Raw genomic sequence first — 7,606 nt, forward strand, 5'->3', positions numbered from 1 at the left:
TTCAAGTTTCCATTTCCTTCCTTCCATTATCGTCGTCACCTTTTTCCCTCTTTTTAATTTGCGTTCCCTCCTTTTTTTAGGGTTTTAGTGTGAAGGAGGTTGATTAACAGTAACACTATTGCTCTCTCTCTTCCTTCCTTCACAAGTCTCTCTCTACTGCGAACTTGACGTCACTCACAATACAACTTTGAAAAATTTTCAAATAATTCCATCCCCCTCCCCCGCCATGGCCGTAGATCCCAATTCCGCCGCCGCCCCCGCCGCCACCTCAACGACCTCCTCATCTGCTGCAACGGCTGTAACCTCCGTTGCGGCCGCCACGACAATGGCGCCTGCTCGTCCTTTGACGAGTCCACCGCCATTATCAAGACCTGTATCTCAGCTTTCTCAACCTCCTCCCATACAACTCCATAACTCTCATCTTTACTCACCTCAACCCTTCTACGCACCTCAATCGCTCCCCATCAGGGCACAAAACCCTCATTCCAATTCTCAGTTGCCCAAAACCCATGATCCTGTGCCTCAGGGTGTTCTTTACCCTGTGGCCTCTTCTGGCCGTGGATTTATTCCCAAAGGTGCTCGACCTTTATCCACCGATCAAATGGTCACTGTGGCGAACCCCGGTGTTTACCCACCGCCTCATTCTCTGGTGTTTCCCCATGGTGTTCGGCCCATGGGTTCGCCTCATTTAGATTATCATCTGAATTACCCCTTGCATATGGCGAGGCCTCCCAATATGCAGTACACTCATCTGGGTTTGGCTGGAGGCGCTGGCCCTGGCCCCATTAAGGGCGTTCCGGTTCCTGCTCACCCGAAGGTTTGGAGATGTTCGGGCTTTTAGTTTAATGGACTATGGTTTCTGTGGATTCTTATGCCTTAGAATTTTGAATTATGTTAAATGGTTGCAAAAGATTGCTCACTGGAAGAGCAACACACACACACACACACACACACTTCGCTATCTGTTACATATACAAATTTAGTCCGATGATCAAATGCTATAATTCTTAAGAATTGCGAATTGGCATGAATTTGAGGGTGGACACAGTCAAAATATCTTGCTCTGAACGAATATCTCCTGTGGGCTATTTAGCTTCTAGATAAGAAGCTTCAATTAAGCTGACATTTTTTATTGTACCAAAATTAGCGCATTTGAAAATGTTTCATCCCTTTTGATTTAGGCTGCTCCTCGGTCTACCAATGGCTATAAAGATACCAGGTGATATGCAAATGATGTTATGTGTGCTATTTCCTTCTGTCATATTTTCTTCTTGTAATGCTGTAAAATTGATGGCATTTTGTTGTGTTACTTAGGGAGAGAAGCAGGGAAGATGCTTTTACCATCGTCAGAGATAGAAAAGTGAGTACTCATCTTTCAGTATCTTCTCTTAGAGGCTATGCATTATAAACCGCTTAAGTTAAAAAGATTAGAACAAGAATCCTAATAAATTCATTTATATTTGATTTGTGATAATAGGAAATTCTGTAATGAATCTCAATTGATTGTAATTGCTTGTCGGAAATTTGTCAAATTTCATCAGATCTGTTTTTAATAATCTTTCATCAACCATATTAAGTTTTCCCCTTGTTTATCCATGGTTTGATTCTTGTCCTCAATAGATATATGTAGCTCAACAGGAGATGCTACTTGCCTGTGTAGTGCATCAGAATATAAAGATGATTAAAGATTCTCTTATACTTAATTTTATTTCATTAATGTATTTGTTGTAATTCATTATGTTAGCAAAATAAAATAATTATGTACTTCTGTTGAATTAATGTAGAAGCAAACATGTAGTGATGGGAAGTATGGAAAAGAGGCACAGGTTAAGAGTATATTGGATCTAGATATTGCTAATTTACTACTCTGGGTGAGGATTGAACTAGTGTATTAAATTCAATTACAACGGGTCTTAAAATTCTGACCCTGAAGAAAAATGATTTAAAAACCCTTTGGTTAAACAAATTTCTAACTGAATAATTATAATAGAACTGTAGTAATAGTTTGTTTTGATAGTATAATCAAGCAGAAAACCATAATATTTACTTTAATATTATTTCCAAAATTGATATTTCTGCATTCTGTCATGGAAGGTTTGAATTATGGAATAATTTATAAGGAATTGAATGACACAGAACACAAGATGGAAGGATGTGGGAGGGAGGAAGAGACAGGAAAAAAATCTGAGGGAGGGGCAATAAACAGAGAGAACTATGGTGGAGAGAGGCTTTTATAAAACACAATGAACCGTCATTAAAAGGCTGCCTCCAGTTCTAATAAAAGACAGCATAGTTCAAATAAAACAAAGTAATTCAAAATATTAATTTTCAATTCTAATTCTAAATAAAATGTTATTTTCTGTACCTATAATTTATAACTTGCCTCAATTCCCAGTAGTTTCATGGATATATATATATATATATATATATATATATATAATAACAGCTTTAAAAAGCAAATCAGTTGGTTATGAAAACGAGTCACATCAATAAATGGTAAGTTATTTTGTTACTTATTCTACTTTGCCATGATATATCCATATTGATGATTTACAGTTTACAGATACAAAAAATTAATGTATTTCCAAATCCTGATCTCCTCATTGTCCAATAGGATTGTTGGAATGTTTTCTGGTATTGTTAATTTGAACACTTGAACAGACAGCACGTGATAATATCTTCGCTTTCTGTCTTGGTGTTTTTGAACATCATGCTAATTGAATAATGTTTCAACGCTTCAGGTGAGAATTACAGAGGATTCATCTCTTATGCACTTTGTAGATCATGGTTGAAGAATGGTGTAAATGACGAAACTCAGGTTTGATTTATGCCATAGATTGTTTATTTTTTTCTTCAAAAATGATTTGGCATCTAGTTGAGAGCTCAACCATGTAATATTGACCAACTGGGTATGCCTTTATTAGTCTAGATTCATCAGGTTTTATTGTCAAAACAAGTTACAGGAAATGTTAGTGGTTCTCCTTACGTGACACTATCTATTCTTTGACAGTATACAAAAATGGAATGAGCTGGTGCCAATTAACTTCATCAAATTCTTGTGCAATCAAAGTTATAAATGCTGTACAAAACGCTGTCATTGATCTCACTAAGTTTGAGCTGGGGAGGCTTGTATTTTCAAAAATTTGATGTCTCAATGAAGTCGTGATTTATATAATGTCTTGTTATTTTAATGCTATACATTAGTAAACATTCATTATTATCTTTGTTCCACACGGCCATGTGATGTTTTTATTATTTTTGATGTTGTCGGAAGAATGAAAGGGAGATGGGAAGTAGAGTATAGTGCTCCAATGAAGGATTAGTTTTTGACCTGCAGCTTTTACCGAGTTCTACAGAACTAATGAACCATTTAGTGAGCTACCACCCATTGATAAAACTGAATAGCTTCTAATGGTAATAAAATACCCTTATCGCTCTAATATGTGTCATTTGTTTTTCATGATTTTGTGCTGAGGCTTTCATTTATAGCGGACCAAATTTGAACTGGTGTGTTAAAGTAGAGAAGCAAAAAGGAGGGATGAGGGGGGCTAAGAGAAAGGGGTTTTAAAGCATCAAAGAGCTCTTCACCACCCATGATTTCTGGGGTTTTAGGGTGTCAATTTTCATTGGTTCGACGTGTCAATTTGTTTTTTATCCAACCTGAACTGCACATAATTGGACAAGTACTATAAGTTAATTTGAATGTGAATTAGCTTTCCCAGAGAAGCATCAATTAGAAGCTTGTGGAAATAAGCTGAAGGAGCTTATCTTCAGAGAAAGTTGTTTTTGTTATCCAATCAAACACTGCTTGTCACAACTGAAGTGTTTTTGCTGCATTTGGCCCTTTTGTTGAGTGTTTTCCTGACTATGCTAGTTTAAACTTTAACTGTGGCAATTATGCTTTTCTTCTATGTGATTTTGTCATTGCATTTTTAGAAGTATTATTGCCAGTGACTTATGGTCATGGTGATTAATTGATTACTTTTATGCTTCATATAATGTCAATGTGTTCTTATGCTACATTTACCTATGCTGGGCAGCTACAACAAGAGGACGTTATGAAGTTACTTCCCAAACCATTGACTGCATCGGTGGTGGCTGGTCATATGGCAAAAACAAAGAAGATGAAGTAGGAGATAAGATGGAAGAGGTTGGTTTATCCGGTTAACTTTGTATATTCAATAATTCAAATGTTGTTAAAGAGAAAGTTTTACATGGAAAATTGCTGTTTCTTCAGTATTGTCTTACACTTATGCCTCTTTTCAAAAAAATAAAAAATAAATAAAAAATAAATAAAAAATCTTCTACTCATATTTTATATAGAAATTTATCTTATTATTCTGAACATCTGAGGTGTACAGACCCATTTCTATTTTCAGGATGAGAATCTTAATGAGCAGTTATCTTCGCAAGATCTTTTGAAGGGACATATCCAACGTGCAAAAAAGGTTCGAGCACGGTAAGTTTTTTCCTTTTCAACTTCTAGTTTATTCATTGATCAGCTAGTTATTTCTTGTGTTTGGCTCAATATGTGGTGGAGTTAATATATATATATATATATGTGTGTGTGTGTGCACACAAAGGTGCAGTTGAAACTAGCATAGTCAGGAAAACACTCAGCAAATTCTTATGTTGGCAATTTTGTGATCCTGGTGCTTGCTAAGTGATTCTATACTAGAGTTCATGCCATTTGAGGTTCTTCTGACAATATTTCCTACTGATGGCGTATATAAGCATAACACAAAAATTGCTCATTAAATAAGTGTTTATAAAATACCATTGTTAATGCAGCATTTTGGTGTTTCACTTTGTACATTGTAGATCAATCGTTCAGTATCATTCTATTAAGGATTTTGTATGCTTTTACATATTTACCAATATATAAACATGTTTTTATATTTATATAAATATTTGTAAATTTTTACTCATCTGGATATATGGACATAATTATTGTTTAACTTCTATCTATGTTGATATCAACTACTTATAGACTGTAGCCCTTTACGTGGGTTTGACTGAAAAATAAAAAAAAAAAAAAAAAAAAATCTTTTTTTACCCTTATTGGTGATCTAAATACTTATAATCCTTAGTGCTCCCCTGTAAACTAGTTGCAAAAGGAAAGTTGAGACTCAACAAAAAATCTTCTAAATTAGATGCAACAATTAACCCAAGACGTTTACGAGTTTTTAGGTTTAGTTCTGTGACATGAGTAATGTAATTTAAGACGGTCGTTTTTATCATTTTGTGATTTAAATCTCCTTAAATAGATTTAGATTTCATATAAATATTCCCATCCTTCCGCTTCGTTCAGACCAATTTTTTATGTCTCCGGAGATCTAGTTTCCTTTTGATTAACTTAAGACTCTTAATGCTTTTACCAACTCCAGGGTGTCATTGTTCTGCTGGTAATGCATGATTGCATGCAGACTTGAATGGATGAAAAATATAGATGGCAATACTTGGGTCTTTTTTGAAAAGGCTAACCTTTAAATGGGTATAATGGCTACTATTTTTGTGTTCAAATTAAACTGGACACTTTTCTCATGCGGTACACAGGGTTTATAAAATGGGTTATATATTGTTCCATGTTTGTAACTAGTGCGGCTTCCTATACACTGTCTATTGACATTGATGATTAGATGTTCCTATTGGCAAGATCCCAATTCCCAAGGGGATACTAATAGAAGGGCGTTTTTTTACTAGCAAATCTCTAGTCTTCATTGTTCACTAGAAGGAAGTTGATATATCATGCGTGAACTGACATACTGTATTGTCCCTGCTTATAGATTAAGGGAAGAACGGTTACAAAGAATTACAAGGTACAGAAGTAGGCTTAGGCTTTTGCTTCCTTCACCTGTTGATCAGCTCAGAAATGATGCGGCTGCTGGGAACTGACCTTACTGACTTTGCTGCTGGTGGCATCGATGACTGAACCGGCAGAGGCAGATCCTCTTTGGCAAATCACAACTGGTACATTGATGATTTGTTACCTCCAATATTTGTTAACCAACTGTAAATGGCACATTTTAGAATTCCTCTACTTCAGCTCCCTTACAAAACCAGATTTTTTGATTTGGTAATCACATGATGGTCCAATGTGAATTTGTGTAGTTACTTGGCATAAAGTGACTTCTGATGATTGTTCAAATGAAGTGTTGGCCTGTGGCCTTTGAACTACCAAATCAAAAAACTTGTATTAGTAAGGGAGCTCAAGAGAAGTTTATATAATGTTTGGTAGATAGAAAAATATTTTCTAGAAAGAAAATGAGAAATGCACCTACCCTATTTCCTTTCTAGGTACATTTCTCATTTACTTTCTTGAAAACATTTTTCCATGTACCAAACATTGCCTTGGAGGTGCACATTTTATCTAGTCAGGCATTCACAGATGCCTAGAGAAAAATGAGAGCTAATGTGTGATCCTGTTTGAGATGTCTTTTTTGACTTTTAAAGTAGGTAAAAATAAATTGACTCGGTGTAGATAATTCTAAGACTCAAACGCCTATAGTGCATAGGTTAATTAATTCCCTTTTGGTGACTCTGAAAGAATATATGCCAATTGAATCTGAACTTTGGAGCCATTTTCTTTTTGCCCACCTGCAGCCACAATCTTCTTTGACTGCATAGACACTAAAGCATCGATATATCATGATACGGGTACGTGTGCTGGATGCGATATTTCATGATACATCGAATGTGATGATTTTCAAAATTTGATAGGATTAGCATGAGTATTTTGAGTTCTGAACAAGTGCTATATAGATATTTATAACGATAAACCAAAATATTATTCTTTTTTAAATAATTTAATTAAAATATAGTAATATAAATAATCTTTTTAAATAGTAAAATATGTGATCCATATCATGAAATGCAAAAAGTATAATGTAGGGAGAATTAAATTCAGGTCCCACACATGTAAATTAATTACTATAAGATTTAGTGACAATTAAATTAAGGAAATTGATAGTAAAATTAGTTGTCAATTTCTTTGGTTCAGTTGTCATTGGATATTGCGGTTGTCAATTTTCTTAGTTTAATTGTCACTGGATATTATAGTAATTAATTTTTATGTGTTGAACTTCAATATAATTCTCCATATACTGTATCGTGTCGGATAAACCCCATGGGGTTTTTTTTTAATTTTTTAAATTATCGTGCATCGTGTTTTTAAGTTGAAATTTGGTTTGATAATTTCCAGTACTATAATAAATTTTTATTGAAACTTAAAAATTAGGGAGTATAGCACTTAGGGCCCTCAAAATGGGTTGATTTTGATGACTCTGCAGGCTTAAGGACCTCGTTTGTGTTCATTGCTGAAATGACCTAGTTGCCTGGCATTTTCTTCCCTCTTCTTCCCTATCCTCGTTTGTGTTCATTGCTGAAATGACCTAGTTACCTGGCATTTTCTTCCCTCTTCTTCCCTATCTTCCTCTTCTGACATGCAGTGGTGGGACACATGATATACAATACAAAAAATCTCTCGCTTTCATAGACTTGTGAAAGCCTTAGATTTGGAGTTTGGTTAATGGCGGCATCCACTTTTGCTTTGGGTGGCAAATTTAAGCGAAATGAGGTGGCGAGGGTGAAATCTCATGGGAAGATT

General features: G+C 35.2%; 1 long non-coding RNA gene and 1 pseudogene across 1 annotated transcript; both read left to right on the top strand.

The window, feature by feature from the left end:
• Positions 1-6,570, top strand: LOC129314132 (proline-rich receptor-like protein kinase PERK10; annotated as a pseudogene).
• On the top strand, positions 2,825-4,116 carry LOC129312754 (uncharacterized). The gene is made up of 2 exons (XR_008593690.1): positions 2,825-3,414; positions 4,041-4,116. It is a non-coding gene; the product is annotated as an uncharacterized LOC129312754 (long non-coding RNA).
• Positions 6,571-7,606: the final 1,036 nt, after the last annotated feature.

Source organism: Prosopis cineraria, unplaced genomic scaffold, assembly GCF_029017545.1.
Source record: "Prosopis cineraria cultivar Desert tree isolate PC_DT_omini unplaced genomic scaffold, ASM2901754v1 PC6, whole genome shotgun sequence".
Classification (NCBI taxonomy): domain Eukaryota; kingdom Viridiplantae; phylum Streptophyta; class Magnoliopsida; order Fabales; family Fabaceae; genus Prosopis; species Prosopis cineraria.